A 19,560-nucleotide genomic window follows, 5' to 3' on the forward strand; every position below is an offset into this window, starting at 1 on the left:
TACATGGAAAACGGTGACTTTTAATTTATAATAAAACAGCTGTATAATGAGATATCCAAGGAATAAATAAAATAAGGACTCTCTAATTCAACTCATGGACACTTCTGAGAACTGGACTTCCATCTGATTTTGGTTATTGGAGAGAAAAGGAGGACTTTGGAGATAAAGCATGAAATAGGTGTTTTCATCTTGTGTTTCTGACTCATTAACGGTGAGTTTATCTAAACTGATTCAAGTGTACCTACTAACATAAACTTGAGGTGGGTTAATCTTTTCAAATCCAGGCTTGATTTAATTTGAAATTTGATGTTATGAAGTGGAAATATCGGTATTGAAAAGATGGATCATTTAGAGGCTGCTGCGTTCACAGAGTACATTTTTCATCAAAGTTGGGGAAAATGGAAAAAAACATTCTTGAATTTTCAATGCTACTCCATTTTGCAGCAACTTGAAAACTGTTCTTTGAATAATAATATCGTATTTCCTCTATGTTTACTACTCCATTTGAGAAAGAAAGATTTGTTACAGCACCACAGAGAAACACTGGGAACAGATCTGTGACTTTCAGCAAGAGGCATCAGTAGCTCATGGAGCAGCCTCAGAAGGACATGCTGAGAGAAACTTATCACTGAGTAGCTTAAACCTTAACAGTTACCAACCTGAAAGCTGTATAACTTCAGTTGCAGGCCCTCAGATGATTAACCTTAAAGTGTGGGTTTTTTTCCTCTAAAATGGAACACCTGCAATGAAAATATTGTAATAAATGTACATCAAATAACAATCACTCACCTGTGCAATAGCTTCCTGAGATGTAAAAGGCTTTGGTTCAAGACTATTCCCCAGTCTAGGCTGGGGTAGGTTTTGAACCTTCTGTGATCTCCAGAAGACTGTCCTTGCCACTCACTTAACAGGCTATCAGAGGAATGTGTCATTCAGTGACAAAAATGAAACTTGTACCTACACCTCTTATAATTCTAACCTTCAAGAAAGCAAAATCTTTTTATCTGCAGATGCAAAAGAAACCATTTTGACATTTTTTATTCAGAATTATTCACCAGATTTATGAATAATTCAGAGCCAAACCACTTTTTGGTGAATAAATGATTCACCAAATAAAACTCACCTATGTCCATTAGAAAGCATAGTTCAGAATTGATGTAATTCAGAGCTATTACGCAGACAGCAGCAGACTTATACTGATTTTCTTCAGTGTAAATTTGATGCTGTAACTTCGTATTATGTCGTTATCGTAAATGTAAAGGTCTTGCAAGGAATATTTATGTATTTCCTATGGATTAAAATAAGTTTTTTATCTCCTTTTCAGTGAAACAATTACATTGCACTTCATAAATCATAACTTATAGTTCATAAACAGAAAGGAAACACTGGATTTCTGCACAACATATAGAGTTATCTCATATGTAATGAACCTGATAAGAAACAGCACTACAAAGAAAAATAAAAAAACTCCAAACCAAACCACAATTGTACTTCTAATAAAAATTTTCAGGTATATGCCATGAAAGAATTTCAAGATAAACACATAAAAAGTGCTGAACTTTTCTTTCTGCCCGTTTGTACACAGAAAATAGCATGCATAGGCCTAAAATTTTCAGAACTTAAAAAAAAAAAAGTTTACAAAAAGATAATACTTTGTTTCAGTTTTTGTTTTCCTGTGAAAGAGTATATATTTGGCTGTAATCTGCTTGAAATGTATCATGAAATGGTCCACTGTAGAGTAGGGCAATATAGTAGCTATGTTCATATTATCTGGTGATAATAAAAAACATTTCCATAGCTATCTTCCAGCTTATATTAAGATATACCAATTTTAAATCTTGGGACAGCCATGAAGAGAGTCAAAGTAGAGTAATATTACTGTTCTTTATGGAAATCTCTTATTCTCAACACTGCTACCATTCTTAGTTGAAAGTGCGATAGGAGTGAATCAGGATTAAGTCTCTCTTGCAAAAATATATGCATTTATTTAAATTTATATATTCAGAATGGTCTCCTTAAAGTCCTTTTGCAGAAATTTAATGGGATCTCAAGAATATTGAGGACAAACCAGAAGATGGGAAATGCGAAGAATTTACACAGAAAACTAATGCATCGTTTGGCAATGCATGACCAGTTGCGCAGAAGATACGAAGTCATTCTTAAAAATCTAGCAAGAATTGGTGAAAGTCAAAAACAGAAGGAGAATAATACAAGAGCAAAGCATGAAAATTACTCATGAGGCTGAGAAGGAGGAAACATTCAGTAAATGTTTCTTTTTACATTCAGAAAAACAATATATGTCTGGGTTTCTTAATCTTTGAGTTACTTAAAAACTTCAAAGAGCCCTAAGAATGTTAAAATGTCATAACATTTTAAAAGTTAAACACTGTAACAATAACTCTGGCTGAATTATAGAATCGGACAGGGTGATCTCATATTCCCTGGCGTTCATCTTTCTAGAAATCATAGTGCAGTGGGAAACATTTAGAATTTGTAAGTAGGGAAGACTGATAGAACAACAGGTGTACTAGATTATTGAGAAGGTTAGGTAGACGGTTTGTCAGCAAAGAACATGGCTTTCTTGATAACTTCAAGTAGCAAGAATTATTTAGTATTTTATAAAACCTATACAAGAATAATTAAAAGGTATGTTTCTCAGAAATACAGAGGGATGTTCTCCTGATTTTATTTCCTATGTGTGGCCCATGAGCTTAATAATTCAGGATTTCCTTTGTCATGGAGAGTTATTCAGAGCAAATGTGTAGGAATGTTGATAGGGAATACAATGAGTAAAGAAGAAAACCTTTTGCATAATTGCATAAGAATGGCTGTAGGGTTACAGATACAGATATGTATTTTGTTTCAGTGGTCACTGGATCAAGACCAAAAAAAACAACCAGCAAAAAGCTGGCAGCAAAGTAATCAAAAAAAGTTGCAAGCAGACACCTAGAAAAGAATAAGAAACATGTTAGACATTTCACTGCTACTCTTTCAATTATCCAATATGAAACTTCAAAAAAAATGGTCATTTTAAAAACCTAGCACTCAGTTAATACTGGTAATATGCTGACAAATAGACTTCTGTGTGATGTTTGAATTGGCTCCACAATCTGATGGGTGAGGGAAAAAAAGAGGGGAAAAAAAAAGGAAAGAAAAGCACTCACAAAATCAATGCAACCTGTATCAAAGGGATTAAAATTTGGCTAACCAATAGACCACAAAATGTAACCCATAAATGAAGACTCATCTTCCTGTTGGGGCTGTTTCTAGTTCAGACATGCAGGAAGCTGTTCTCGCCCCATTGATCTTCAATACCTTTGTAAATGAACTGGAATAAAATATAGAAGCATTGCTTGTAAAATGTGCAGATGATACAAAAACTGATGGAAAGGGAAGTAACAATGGTTATAGGTCAGTTATAAAACAGGCTGATCTGAATCATACAGTGAAGTTGGCTGGTTTGATCAACATGAGGTTAAACATTGCCAAATGCAAGGCCACAAAATGTACCAAGAAAAAATGCAGGCTGTGAGTTCTATATGAGAGATAGTGCCTGTAGTGCATTAACACCGGAATGGCTCATCATAAGTAATCAAATAAAAATGAGGGGGCTTCGTACCAAGGAACTTTTCTTAGATGTATAGACAATTCTGTCGCAGAAGGAGGCCATGGTATGAAGTCTTCTTTGTGTGTAAAGAAAAATATGGCAACTCTGCTTCAAAACGAAATGTTAAGATATTGGACAGGAATTTAGAAACAGCTACTATAAGTACACAGTCTAGAAAACAAGTCTGTTGAAAGACAGCTAAGACATTCAGTGTTACATTTATCTCAGTTAAGAGGAGTCTTCATTATCATCAGTATGTCCACATAAAAAAGAGTTTTCCTAAAGTGAATAAACCTTCAGTTTACCAGGAGAAGCCATAAAATCCTAATTCTTGCATAACAAATCTAGGAAAATTCATAATTGGTAACTCTTTAAACTCAGTTATGATTTTTTTAAATGTAGGATTTTTTTGTTTATTAATATTTCACCATTTGAACAACTTGTTCAGAGGTAGTAAATTTTTTATCCCTTCGTCCTGGATTCAGCAGTAGCAGTCATTTTTTCTCCTTCTTCGTAGCTGGTGTAGTGTTGTAGTTTTGACTTTCGGCCTGGGAACAGCACTGATAACACCGATGTTTTTAGTTACTGCTCAAATGTTTAGTCTGACTGAGGACTTTCTGAGTCTCATGCTCGGCCAGGGAGGAGGGAAAGCTGGGAGGAAACAGAGACAGGACACCTGACCCAAACTAGCCAAAGAGGTATTCCATACCACAGCACATCATGCATGTGATGTAACAGAGTTACCAGGAAGGGCAGGTTCACTACTTGGTTGGGCTGGGTATTATAAGTCAGCGGGTGGTATTGTATTCTCTGCCCTTGTTATTTCCTTTATCATTATTATTATTGGTAGTAGCAGCAGTGGTTTGTGTTATACCTTAGTTACGAAACTGTTCTTAACCCATGGGAGTTGCATTCTTTTGATTCTCCTCCCCATCCCTCTGGGAGCAGGGGAAGGAAAGGGGGGGGGAGTGAGAGAGCGACTGCATGATTTACGGCTAAGCTTAAACCATGACACCTTTGAAATTCTGATATCAAATTATCATCTTTCTGAAATATTTTGTGATTAAGCACAAGTTACAGGGATGTTGAACATCTTACTCAACAGAAAATTTTACTAGAAGATCAGATTATTAAAAATTTCCCTTCAGGCCTTTCAATATTTGTATCTAGATGCAGTTTTATAAAGGTTTTTCTTCCATTTTCGAGACATTCTGCTGCTATGCAGCTACATCAGCCTTGGGATACTGTAGCTTCTCAATGCAAAGCCAAAACAGAGTGCAGGAATTAGGAAGTGATTGACAGATAGAGGGAAATGGAAGGCACGCTCAGGAAAGCTAACGTTAACCCATTCCTTTTGCCTTTACTGCAGCTGCATCCACAATCCAGTGATGTATGCCAATATTAGTGCCTTTGCGCTGTAAATATTTTTAAAAGTGTAGTCAGGTTGTTTCCAGTGGTGTTTGTGTTTTATGTCTATCGCATGCTAAAAGGATGTGTTCTTCCAATTAAATATAATAGTTCATTTGGAAGGGACCTATAATTACCATATAGTTCAACTGCCTGGCCATTTCATTTAAAGCATGTTATTAAGGGTGTTGTCCAAATTCCTCTTAAATACTGACAGGCTTGGGGCATCAACCACCTCTCTAGGAAGCTTGTTACAGTGTTTGACCACCCTCTCAGTAAAGAAATGCTTCCTTATGTCCAGTCAGAACATCCCCTGGCACAGCTTTGAACCATTCCCAGGAACTGAGGTTAAACTAGAAGTTCTGTAGTTCCCTGGGTCTTCCCTCATGCCTTTTTTGTAAATTGCAGTAATGTTGCTAGATTCTAGATAGCAGGGTCCTGCTCTAAAATCCACCAGAGCTCTTTCAGTACTCTGAGATGAATCTTTTCAGGCCTCCTGGACTTATAAACATTCAAAGTTGTGGTCCTCCAACTCAGAGGACTGGGCAGTCCAAGGTCTATTAGTATTATTTAAGACTGAAGCAAAAGTGGTGGTAAATGGTGCCACATCTGCTTGGCAACTGGTCACTAGTGATGTCTCTCAGGTTCAGTATGAGGTCAGTGCTGCTTAATATCTTTACTGATGAGCTGGATGAGGGAATTGAGTGCACCCTTAGGAAATCTGCAGGCGACACCAAGCTGGGCAGGAGTGTTGATCTGCTGGAAGGTAAGAAGGCTCTAGATAGGCTGGATCGATGGGCTGTGATTTGGTATGAGGTATGGTATGAGGTTTGGTATGAGGTTCAATAAGGCAAAGACAGGTCCTGCACTTGGGCCACAACAACCCCATGCAATGCTACAGGCTTGGGGAAGAGTGACTGGAAAGCTGCTTGGTGGAAAAGGACCTGGGGTGCTGATTGATGCCTGAGCATGAGCCAGTTTGTGCCCAGGCAGCCAAGAAATCCAATGGCATCCTGGCCTGTATCAGCAATAGTGTGGCCAGCAGGGCCAGGGCAGTGATCATCCTCCTGTGCTGGGCACTGATGAGGCTGCACCTTGAATCCTGTGCTCAGTTCTGGGCCCCTCAGTGCAAGAGAGACACTGAGGTGCTGAAGCAGGTCCAGAGAAGAGCAATGAAGCTGGTGAAGGGTCTGGGGCACAAGTCCTGTGAGGAACAGCTGAGGGAACTGGGGATGTTTAGTGTGGAGAAGGCTCAGGGGGGACCTTTTCACTCTCTACAACTACATGAAAGGAGGAAGGAGAGAGGAGATGGCTGGTCTCTTTTCCTAAGTAACAAGCAATAAGATATAATGGCCTCAAGCTGCACCAGGGTAAGTTTAAACTGCATATTAGGAAAAATTTCTTCCCTAAACAGGTTATCAGGCATTGGAACAGGCTGCCCAGGAAAGCGATTGAATCACCTTCCCTGGAAATGTTTAAAAATATGCAGATGTGGTGCTTGGGGTCATGGTTTAGTTGTGGACCTGGAAGTCCTGAGGTAACAGTTGGACTTGGTGATCTCAAAGGTCTTTTCCTACCTAGCTGATTCTGTGATTCTATAAAGAAACCCAAAACATTGAATACCACTGCTTTTCCTTCATCCCTGAGCTTGTTCAACACATACTAGTCTAATGTTTTTCTTGGACCTCTTCTTGCTATTAAAACACCTAAAAAAGCCTTTCTTGTTGTCTGAGACAACACTGGCCAGTTTCAACTCCAGTTCACCTTAGGTCTTTCATGTCTTCTCCCCGCATATGTGAATCATGGCTCTGTAATCTTCCTGTGATGTCTAAACTCTCTTCCAGAGATCAGGCAATCCATTTTTCCTCCCAAGTCACAAGAGTTTCCTATTCAGCCAAGCTGGTTTTCTGCCCACTTGCTTTACTTATGACACAATATGGGTTCTGAATTCTTTGCTGAACTCCAGGACAGTTTTTTTTTCCCAGTAGAATATGATGACAACTACATTCAAAATAGTTGGGTTAAAAGTTCATATTAAGAACTTGCAAAAAAAAAAAAAAACCAACCCAAAACCCTGCTTCTCTTCTGAAAAACTTTTATTTACTCTCTTTATCACAGTATCACAGTATCACAGTATGCTAGAGATTGGAAGGGACCTCAAAAGATCATCTAGTCCAATCCCCCTGCCGGAGCAGGAACACCTAGATAATGTTACACAGGAATGTGTCCAGGCGGGTTTTGAATGTCTCCAGGGAAGGAGACTCCACAACCTCCCTGGGCAGCCTGTTCCAGTGTTCCGTCACCCTCACTGAGAAGAAGTTTCTTAAGTTTAAGGGGAACCTCTTGTGTTCCAGTTTGTACCCGTTACCCCTTGTCCTATCATTGTTTGCCACTGAGTAGAGCCTGGCTCCATCCTCGTGACACTCTCCCTTTATATATTTATAGACACTTATAAGGTCACCCCTCAGTCTCCTCCAAACTATAGAGACCCAGCTCCCTCAGTCTTTCCTCATAAGGAAGATGCTCCACTCCCTTAATCATCTTCGTTGCCCTGCACTGGACTCTCTCCAGCAGCTCCCTGTCCTTCTTGAACTGAGGGGCCCAGAACTGGACACAATATTCCAGATGTGGTCTCACCAGGGCAGAGTAGAGGGGAAGGAGGACCTCTCTCGACCTACTAACCACCGCCCTTCTAATACACCCCAGGATGCCATTGGCCTTCTTAGCCACAAGGGCACAGTGTTGGCTCATGGTCATCCTGTCGTCCACTAGGACCCCCAGGTCCCTCTCCCCTACACTCCTCTCTAACAGGTCGTTCCCCAACCTATACTGGAACCTGGGGTTGTTCCTGCCCAGATGCAGGACTCTACACTTTCCCTTGTTATATTTCATCAAGTTATTCCCTGCCCAACTCTCCAGCCTGTCCAGGTCTCGCTGGATGGCAGCACAGCCTTCTGGCGTGTCAGCCACTCCTCCCAGCTTAGTGTCATCAGCAAACTTGCTGATAGTACACTCAATTCCCTCATCTAAATCGTTGATGAATATATTAAATAATACTGGTCCTAGTACTGACCCCTGAGGCACTCCACTAGTTACAGGCCTCCAACTAGACTCCACCCCATAGACTACAACTCTCTGGCTTCTCTCCTTCAGCCAGTTCACAGTCCACCTCACTACCCGATCATCCAGACCACAATTCCTCAATTTAGCTGTGAGGATGCTGTGGGAGACTGTGTCAAAAGCTTTGCTGAAGTCAAGGTAGACCACATCCACCGCTCTGCCATCATCCATCCACCGTGTTATTTCCTCATAAAAGGCTAAGAGATTGGTCAAGCATGATTTCCCCTTGGTGAAGCCATGTTGACTGCCCCTCATAACCCTCTTATCCTTGATATGCCTTAAGATGGCACCAAGGGTAAGGTGTTCCATCACTTTCCCAGGGATGGAGGAGAGGCTGACCAGTCTATAGTTACCCAGGTCCTCCTTCTTGCCCTTTTTGAAGACTGGAGTGACATTTGCTTTCCTCCAGTCCTCAGGCACCTCTCCTGTTTCCCAAGACTTGGTAAAGATGATGGAGAGTGGTCTAGCAATGACTTCCGCCAGTTCCCTCAGCACCCGCGGGTGCATCCCATCTGGACCCATGGATTGATGGATGTCCAGATTGCTCAACTGGTCTCTAACCCATTCCTCATCGACTAAGGCAAACAGCTCTGTTGACCTGACTTCATCTAAGGTCTCAGGGGTGCAGGGCTCTTCAGGACTGCCTGCAGCAGAGTAGACAGAGACAAAGAAGGCATTCAGTAACTCTGCCATCTCTGTATCTTCTGTCACCAGGGCACCCATCGCGTTCATCAGTGGGCCTACATTGCCTCTGGTGTTAGTTTTATCTGCCATGTATTTGAAAAAGCTCTTTTTGCTGTCCTTGACCCTTCTCGCCAGGTTTAATTCTAAGGATGCCTTAGTCATCCTAGCTGCCTTCCTACATCCTCTAGCAGCAGCCTTATATTCCTCCCAAGTGGCCAGCCCCTCCTTCCATGACCTGTAAACTCTCCTCTTCCACTTGAGCATACCCAGCAATTCCCTATTTAGCCACGCAGGTCTCCTGGCCCTCTTCCTTGACTTCCTACGTGTCGGGATGCTCTGATCTTGAGCTCGGAAAAAGCAATCCTTGAATGCCAACCAACTATCTTGGGCCCCTTTACCTTCAAACAGCCCTCCCCATGGGATTTCCCCTAGCAATTGCTTGAAAAGGCCAAAGTTTGCCCTGCTAAAGTCCAGGGTTGCAATTCTACTTGCTATTCTACTGGTCCTACCACACAAGATCCTGAATTCCACCATCTCGTGGTCGCTGCAACCAAGGCAGCCCTCAACCCTTACTGCTTCAACCAGATCCTCCTTGTTAGTGAGGATGAGATCCAGCAGCGCTCCTCTCCTGGTCAGCTCATCCACCACTTGCAGGAGGAAGTTATCATCCATACACTGGAGGAACCTCCTGGACTGTGGCTGGGTTGCTGAGTGGTCCTTCCAGCAAACATCAGGGAAGTTAAAATCCCCCATGACGACCATGGCCTGTGACTGTGAGGCCGCTCTCAGCTGCCTGTAGAAGGCCTCGTCAACTTCCTCACCCTGATCTGGTGGTCTGTAACAGACACCTACAACAGTATCCCCCCTGCCAGCCTGCCCCTTAATTCTCACCCACAGACTCTCAACTCGCTTGTCATCTGTCCCCGGACAGAACTCGGTGCATTGTAGTTGCTCCCGCACATAAAGAGCAACCCCACCACCCTTCCTGGCTGGCCTGTCTTTCCTGAAAAGGACATAGCCCTCCATGACTATATTCCAGTCATGTGAGCTGTCCCACCACGTCTCTGTAATTGCCACCAGATCATAGTCTCCTGACTTAACACAGGTTTCCAACTCCTCCTGCTTATTTCCCATGCTGTGCGCATTGGTGTACAGACATTCCAGGGAGCGAGCTGAGCACACTGATTTCACCCTAGGATTATAGGAGGCCTCCCAGTCTTCATCAATTCTGGAGTGCTTCCCCACTGGGGCAAGCCCAGCTACAACCCCATCCCCCTTCGAATCTAGTTTAAAGCTCTCCAAATGAGCCCTGCTAATTCGTGCCCCAGCATCCTTTTGCCTCTGTGAGATAAACCTTTCCCACTTGTCATTGTCCAGACTGGTGCCCTATAAAACCAGCTCTTTATAAGAGAAGGATTTGTGATTTGGCACTTAATCTCTATTATATAAACCTGTTCTGTGGGGTATTTATGTGCATGTCTTCATAAATTGCTTAATCACGTCCATTAGGGCCTGAACCCAGGTCTAAAAGATGTGAGTGCCTTAAGTGCAATCTAAGGAAATGTCGAAGTCCTTGTGAGTTTGCCTATAAAGCTTTATCTAAGCACTTAAGTTCTTAAAAGGGTATAGGCAGCTTTGAGTTTGGTTGGCTTTTATCTCTTTTTCAAACACTGCTCATTTACCCTATTGCGTGACTCTTTAATGCAGGATGCATAAGCGGTCCCTAGAAACCTAAGATGCTCATATCTCATAGAAAAAGTCTTCTCAGGGAAACAGAGATCCCTATGTCCTCAGTCTTTATAATTTCCTGAAAACTGGATTGCCTTTTAAATACTGTTTTTTAACGTCAGCGGGTGAGATGGAAGGTGCCTTCCATTCATGTAGGTCACAGAATAATGTGAGATGTCTTCCTAGAAGGTAAGAGTTATAGTTTGAATGGCTTCAGGCTGAAGGAGGTCCAAAAGCCACATATTTCACTTTCTACCACCTCAACGACTACCACTGCTGCTGCCGTTTTTTGAAGGGCACTTCTCTTCTGTTTCCATCCATTTGTTTCCATCTTGTTTCCAGAATGGATGCTGTGAGCAGCTTTTGCCTTCGTATATAGGTGTCTGTTAAAGGGGAATAAAAGAAACCTCAGGTACCTCCCCTATTTCACTGTTCCCTGGGAGCTAATTTAGACATCTTTGCTGCTGTATAGGTTGTTAATAGTCTGCACTCTAAGTGTCTGTCTTTTCCTATATGTTGTGTGAGATAAGTAGATGGCTTACTTGACTTTGTGCATATCAGTCCTTGAACTCAAGGAGAAAAATGGAAGGACATGGCATTTCTATGACAGTCTTCCCTTGTGAATCTGGACCTTCATCTTGCAAGGTAAGGCGTACAACCTGCGTAAGAAAGAAATCCTTTTACTGTTTTGTCAGGGCCAAAAGAAACTAAAGAGGATGTAAAGTTTATAGTTGTTTATCATAAACTGAATATAGAAATTAATATCCTGATTACAAGATAATTGTAACAGACTGTTTAGAAGTCATCTTGAAATTAGTAACTTGATTATTAAACACGTAATGGTGAAGAGTGTCTGTGTAAATAAAATAACACAATACAAATAACCAGAAGTTGCAGTCTGGAAATTAAAAAATAAAATTGTAGGCAGCACACTCTATAAAACATAGTCAGTAAATTTGCTCTACCACTGTTATTTTCAGGATAATGTAACAAACGGAGGATTTAATATAATTTGGTTATCTAATTTTAACAGGCTTGACTATAAGTGTTAACTTATTTTTATATTTGACTTTCACTGTATTTGCTGTAGCCCAACTTGAATGATAAAAGCTGGAATTCGCACACAAGTACAGTTGATGACAAGTTGTCAGCAGAATAACATATATTTGCGGGCTTATGACTGAATGCCTCTAAGAATCCCGCCTAGACGCTTGATGTTGTGCTACTGTGTCATCGGTCGCTTGTGACTGACTCAGGAGATGATGTTCTTGTTCAGAATGCGTGGGTGAAGGTCTTCCTGAATCTTCATTAGCAAAGACAGGCCTTCCTCATAGGAGAAGGAAAACTCCTATCTTCAAACCCAGGCTGATGGAGCTTGTCTAGCCTTGTATGGTCTTCCATTAAAGAGAAGGTCACTCTTACAGAACCTACGACCTGTGGACTTTGCTGTCACCGTCCTAGCTAACTAGGTCATGGCAGTTAAACCTCAGGTGTAAAGGGTGGGGCCAGTTCTGTGCAAGCTGCGCTCCACCTAAAAAATCCACTGCACAGGCTAGAAGGGCTCACTCTCACTTGTCTGTATGGACGGGACAGGGCCGAAATGGTAGGGGACGAGGTGCATGGGTAGCTGCAGATCCAACCTTTCATGAGGGCGGACCAGAGCATGGGTAGCTTGAGATCGCTCAGGAGATGACAGTCCTGGTCAGACACTTCCTGATTGCCTAAGCACCCTTTTTTCCAACCAGATTTGCATATCCCACATGCCTTTTGGTCATTGTGCTTGTAGTAAGCATGGTTAAAGCCCTTCCCAAACCTTCACTCGCAAAGCCAAGCCATCAACATATAGCCTCAATTAGAAGAATTTATCTTGCTGTCCCATAAAAAATAAAAATAAAACTTTGGCTTGATTTCTATTCGTGCAACTCATAGAAATAATTGTAAGCCATCAGCTATACTACTAAGGGCCTAGGAACAAAATTATATGCATCCCAGAATGCTACTAAACAATAAGAGATACCAATTAGCTGAATCAGTCTACAATTACATACAATTTTTAAGTCTCCCTGTGAAAAAACTGTAGGATTCTTTTTAAATGAGTACTAAAGCCACATCATTTTCAAGTCAAATTTAACACGAGGTAGGAAAGAATATGAGGTAGGAAAGAAAGAACACCATTGCATTATTTACGACAGCAGGTATTCTCCAGTTTCAATTGAACTCTGCATAACATGTACTATATTATGTGGGAAGGTCTCACTTTATCAACAGTAGTAGCCAACTAGTACTTAATTCAAAACCTATTTAGTAACATCCACAAAAATTGGCTATTAGCTTCCTTTGCCTGAAGATCATAATTCTTATATAAATAGAATTAATCTGTAAAAATAAAATATTCTGTAATAACTTTTGCAAGAGCAAGCCACTAGAAGAAGCTCTTTGAATTCACACTATGTTTAGACTCATTAAAACAGTGAATGGAAGAAACTGTCAGAGAATTTGGGCTTAAGAAACAGAGCTGCTCAATGTAGAAGATAGTGGTGGCTATCCAGATTGTCCTAGTCTGTGGTACTTCAGAGATTTTTAGTGTTTGTACTAGGGTTTCAAAGAAATACAAAACTGTAAATGTTGGTGCATCCATGGATATTTACATCAAGACTGGATAAAAGTTCCTCTGATCGATTCAACATGCTAAGCAAAACAAAGAAAATTTTGACATCAGAGAGGGACAATATTCTTGCTTTTGTACTTTTTTTTGTTGGTGGTTTGGTTGTTGTTTTTTTTCAGTAGAAATCCTACATTACTTTTTGGTCACAAAGGAGTGAGCAAAATGTTTATATTTTAAAAATATATTTTTCTACCTGGTTCTCATTTGAGAAATAATTAGAAGAGAGAGTCTCCACTGATTTTAGTTGTGCATAACATAGATTTGAAAACCTGCTCAGAGCTTTTTCCTTTCTAGCAGATTCTGTGAAGAGTTGTCACTAACGTTGTCTAGCAGCCATTGGAATGATTTCCATTAGCCAATAAAAGGCAGAAAAATGTTTAACTTGCAAAGCTCTTGAAACTCTGCAGCATGTTAATAAAATGTCATTTTTTCCCATGAATAAGAAGTGAAAAATAAGGTAGTGACCATATTAATGTATTTATTATATTTCTTGTGGATATGATTGCAATGTGGTCTATTTGGCTGAGTCCTAAAGTAATAATAATCTGCTTCCTTTTTCTATGAAAACCTGTCTTGCAGGATGGTAAGTCTGGTTTTACAGGATGATCAAACATGTACAACTTAATCTTTTCCTACTGAAAGAAAGAAAATATAGAAGGTGGAGCTAAATTTTGTGGGTGTTAAAAGTGAAGCTTCAGTAAAGATGAATAGGTAGAGATGGGAATAACATTTAATGTGACAGATGAGAAAAAGAACTGTGCAACAGCTTTTCAAATATCCAAAGGATGGACGTGAGGGTGGTGAGAACAATTTTTTTAGATAAGAAAAGAGTAGAATTATGATTATACATTTGTTTTGATTAGGAAGAGGTCATTATAAAAATTCATTGAGGGGAAGGTGTTAAAATACATGGGCAAAGAACAGTGACATTATGAATAATTTCAGCATATTGCAGTCAGAGCCTTACCACCTAAGAGTCTTATATAATTTACAGCAGTTGTTTTATACTTCAAGTAATCATCTTCCTAGCCATGTCCAGACCATTAGAACACGTGCAATTTCCAGTACTGTTGCACACCTGCATTCCTTAACCAGATTAAGAATTAATACCACCTGAAATTAAACTTTATAGACTCCATCCTAAAGACAGGAATAGAATGACAGAATCAACAGAAAGGTTTCTTTTACTGGAAACTTCACTAGGTCAATGAGTGCTGTGACCTGCCAGGGGTGAGACTGAGCGAGATGTAAGGCACCTGACAAATTGACCTTAATCTTTCATCTATTCCAGAAGTGATAGTGTGTGATAATCCCAGTACACTTTAAATGAATCTTGTGTAATGAAGAAAGAGCAGAATGTGGGTCTGACAATTTTTGAAAAGTATATTGACTCTTCAGACTGGATAACTAGTGACTGATTGGTGTGAACATGAGGTCACTGAAAGTCCTTAATAGAAGAAACCAGTCCAAAGGCACTGCCAATTAACTGTCCATTGACCGAGAAGATATAGTACCGCAAGATCTACAGAAGTCATGAGCCGTATTCTGCCCTTAGCAATACTTGTATAACTCTAGAATATGGAGACTGTCTCATAATTATTAAATTATTTTAATGCTTGATGTTTAATTTGTCTTCCCCGTTTGCTTTTCTTCATAATTTTCAGAATATTCCTCTCTACCTGTCAAAGGTGGACAGCAGCCCAAAGGTCCACATTTGTCCCACAGCTGCCAAAAGCTAGCAACTACTTTGTGAAACTTTTTTGTCTCTTAATGCTAGATCCAAAGTGTAGGAATTTTCCTATTGATTTCAAAAAGCTATCCTATCTCTTCAATATATGGTTGGAATGCCAGCAAACGTTAATTTGAGCCTTCTCTCTCTTTTAAATATGAAATACAAATTCAATGAAATCCTGAAGCCAAAGAAGAAATGTCCATACAAAGCATGTAATGACTTTCTGTTTACAGAATATTTTCTATTTTGCACATGCCTCTAGAAAGAAAGGAAGGTGAGAGGGACAGTAAATCTTTTAGATAGTTTGGCATATGTAAATGTTGTATAAATATGAAGAAGAGTACAGGAATATTGTTACCAGTGAATAGCAATAGTTTGATGGATCATTTTCTTACAGGACATTGTACAGCACAGTATCTATACAGCAAGCAGCATCTGCTTTCTGCTCTGTTACTATCAGAAAGAAGGTAATGTAGCACAGCTTGCCCTGAAATGCCTGAATAATTATTTCAAGGCAAAGTATTGGAAGGCTGGCTCTAATAGGTACTACAATTGAACTCAGCCAGAGAGTAGCTAGATGCATTATTGATTATGCATGTGCTTCAGGGTTTTGCAGCTTGCACATCAGCACTTGCACTAAGTAATAAACCTAGAAAAGTCAATTTATCTATTTAAACCATCTAAGCATTTATTATACCAATTAAAAATAAATGTAGTTATGAGGTTACCACCATGAAGAATATTTATTTTGTTCAGTACTTTAAGGCTTCTATTAAATATTGTGCTCTCAAGATAACCTCTAGCTTCTACTCATGGGATAATATCAGACAGGTTTTTATTAGGAATTGATGTTTCTGTTGCACATCAGTGCACAGTGAATAATTTGAAAAAACAAAAAATTTAATACATTGGTTAAAGGAATAGAGTATGTTATTAGTAGCCTTTGATCTGTGAAAGCTGCCAGTCTAGAGGGTGTTAATTTAGATAGTATATAAAAAGAGACTATACATCCACATAAGCACTATTTATCTCACTTTATTAGGATTTTCCTTGTTGATCAGTAGAAATTTTGTCACCTGAAATGCCTTCTCTTCACTTTTACCTCATTAGGGAATAAGCTCCTCACTCTTGAATGCCTTCAGCCCACTGAGTTATTCCAAGAATTCCAACTTTTTAAGGAGGTACTTTTGGGAAGAATCTTCTCAGGCTGGGGAATTAGTATTTTTTTTAGTGTAAATGCACTTCCTGAAAATTAGCCTGAAGCTGTTCTCCAGGTTGCTGTTTTCTCCTCCTTCCCATTACAGAACATTATCTTTTGATGCAGAACATTTACTCCTGAATTGATAGATATTGATGGAGCCTGCAAAGCATACAATTTCTTTTGAGAACATCAAAGCAGGACTTCAGAATCGGAGGATTTCCAATAACATGGAGGGACATAAATTGAAGGACTTTATTTGAACAGGGAGCAGATGGTAAAACTAAAAACTAAAACAAAAAAGTAGCAAATATGGTTGCTCTAACTATTTAGGTGATACTGAAACCTTCAGGCAGCTGATGACCAATTAGTGCTTCACCACAGAGGCATTCAGGGCTGAATTATCAAAATGTATTCTATCTGGAGCATGACCAGCAGGTCAAAGGAGGTGATCCTGCCCCTCTACTCTGCTCTCGTGAGACCTCACTTGCAGTATTGTGTGCAGTTCTGGTGTCCTCAACATAAAAAGGACATGGAACTGCTGGAACAAGTCCAGAGAAGGGCCACAAGGATGATCAGGGGACTGGAGCACCTCCCGTATGAAGACAGGCTGAGAAAGTTGGGGCTGTTCAGCCTGGAGAAAAGGCTGCATGGAGACCTCATAGCAGCCTTGCAGTATCTGAAGGGGGCCGACAGGGATGCTGGGGAGGGACTCTTCATTAGAGACTGTAGTGATAGAACAAGGGGTAATGAGTTAAAACTTAAACAGGGGAAGTTTAGATTGGATATAAGAAGGAAATTCTTTCCTGTGAGGGTGGTGAGGCACTGGAATAGGTTGCCCAGGGAGGTTGTGAATGCTCCATCCCTGGCAGTGTTCAAGACCAGGTTGGACAAGGCCTTGGGTGATATGATTTAGCGTAAGGTGTCCCTGCTTATGGCAGGGGGGTTTGAACTAGATGATCTTAAGGTCCTTTCCAACCCTAATTATTCTATGATTCTATGATCTGAAAGTAGCTTGACAAGTCAATTTAAGGACTGGGGTAGGGATATGCTGAGGAAAAAAAGCAGAGGAGAGCTCAATACCTTATTTGGTTGTTGCAAGTGTTAGTATTGTATTATTTGTACAACAGATGGAGTCTGAAGTTCACCACAGTCTCAAAAAATAATTTAATTTGCACCCACAAAATCTATATGTCCTAAGTGGGCCAATGTTTTTAACCTGTTTCTTCACTATATTGAAGATATTGTCAGCTGTCTCCCACGTGTCCTTTATCCCCTTCTTCAAATTATTACACAGGGTTTCCCCAAAATCCAAACTCTCTTTCTTCCTACTTATCAAAACAGCCAGAAAGTGAGCAGTGGGATTCCACGGAAAAGTGCTGGCTTATTTCTTGAAAGAGTTCTGTAAGAACCACAGATGTGGCCTCCATTGTGCCATAACTGAAGAAACAGAGTGGTGGATAGACAGGGAAGAATTGAATAGGAATTAGTGTCAGAAATGAAACCAATTAAAAGTTAAGCATTCACTTCAGAACATATTTCCAAAATGTGAAGGTGTTAACTTTTTTGTTATGGGTTGAGTTCTTACTCACTTATCAAGTCTACGGGAAGATCCAAGGGAGCACCAGTGGTGGTAGGTTTGTGAAAACAGGAAAAAGAATCCATTTAGGGGACACAGGGTAGTAAAAAACCCAGGGTATGACAGGAACAACAGCCTCCCATAATGCTTATGTTTGTATCTTAGACATTCTCTTTGATGGAACTTTCACAGTATACGATACAACGCAGAACCTTTAAATCCTTTGACCGTAATTTTGCTATAGCATTGGAATGAGGCTTTGCAAATTTGGATGGGAATTTGTTCAGAACTGGTAGGTTGCTAGGGCATATAACAAAAAGCAGCACTGTAGATAATCAGCGTTGCCCTATGCCACAAGTCAATACAATTGTTTGAAGACTAGGAACAGTAACGTTATGTCTGTTACCAGAGACTATGTATTTTTTTAAAAGCCTGTTATAGGCAATAATTAAATCTGACTGTATGTGTTTGCAATATATAAATATTGTGGTCCCATGTGAAAGGATCAGCTTAGAGGAGAAGACATGAAGGGCTTGACTTTTAAAGGTACAAAGAAGCCTAAGACATAGGTTGTCTCTTAATGGGAGTTTGACCAGTGTCTAATTACTTTTAGTGTCATTGAGACTCTAATGAAGTTTTTTAAAATCCCATTTGACATCACAAGTACTTAGATATTTTTGAAAATCTGGCTTAGAGTGACTTGCCTAGTGATATACCAAGTCAGAGATAGTCAGATTAGGGTAAGACTGTCTCAGAGCAGCTGCATTGATAATATTCCATAGCATGCTTAGAGACAAGCTGTATCTTTTCAAAGGCTTATATTGGCCTGAATTGTGCTACAGAGAGTAGCTCAATTAGGCTGAGTGCAGCTATCCATAGGCTGCATCTACATGATAATTAGACCGTCCTTTGATTTAAGGAATGCTTGAAGAATTTTATATTGAAAACATCTCAAACCGTGCCATTTTAACACATTCACCGGAATTACATTGTCACTCATACGGTAGTCCTGACTTGGTTATGGGCTATGAGTATGTTTCTTTGTGGGAATACAGTGGGACTTCATGTATTACAGGCCCTGAAGCAAACACCTGTCAACAAGCCCTCCTTTCTGTTCCTCTACCACATCAGTCTTGCTCCACAGACATGCACTGTGGGGATGTTATGTACTTGAACCCATTGAATCTTTTGTCTGAGATCTTGTTATGCTAAAATACATTTTGTGTAAATAAGTATTTATCTCTTCTGCTCTCAGAAGTCCATCAGAGACTCATCAGGTTTTTGCAAAAAGCAGTCATGCAGGTAGACTGTAATACTGAATATCATGCAACATTTGGAGCAGCTTAATGCAGAATTGCATTGCTTGATCCACTGCTTGCAGAGCTTGTCTACAGACAAGTAGATATATCCCAGACACTTGCATCTGTGCAGGCAGGGTAGCACAGCTGCTTCATGGGGTGCAAATATCCTAAATGCAGTGAAGACTTCTATAATACAGCCAGAAACTGAGTTCTCAAATATTTTCTTCATTTTCTGTGGTTTCTGCATCAACAGAAATACACAAAACCTATGAGCACTTTTCAACTGCGAATTAGAGAACAGGGTGGACAGCCCTTGATTAACATTTAACAGAGCTTTTGGACAATATTTATACTCTGTGCTATCCAGCTGGAATCTGTCTGGTGTGTCCCCAAATCAGCTTGATAACAAGCTCATAACAATTTGTTGATAGCAGACTGGCTGATTCGTAAGCTGCTTGTCACCATTTCATAAGTGATATACGAGTCACAGATTTAAATAAATCCAATATAAGAAATATCGGGAAGCCAATAAATCTGGC

The sequence above is a fragment of the Pezoporus wallicus genome, unplaced genomic scaffold (genome assembly GCF_028554395.1).
Source record: "Pezoporus wallicus isolate ANWC-B61680 ecotype Strahan unplaced genomic scaffold, APGP_CSIRO_Pwel_v1 contig_2776, whole genome shotgun sequence".
NCBI lineage: Eukaryota > Metazoa > Chordata > Aves > Psittaciformes > Psittacidae > Pezoporus > Pezoporus wallicus.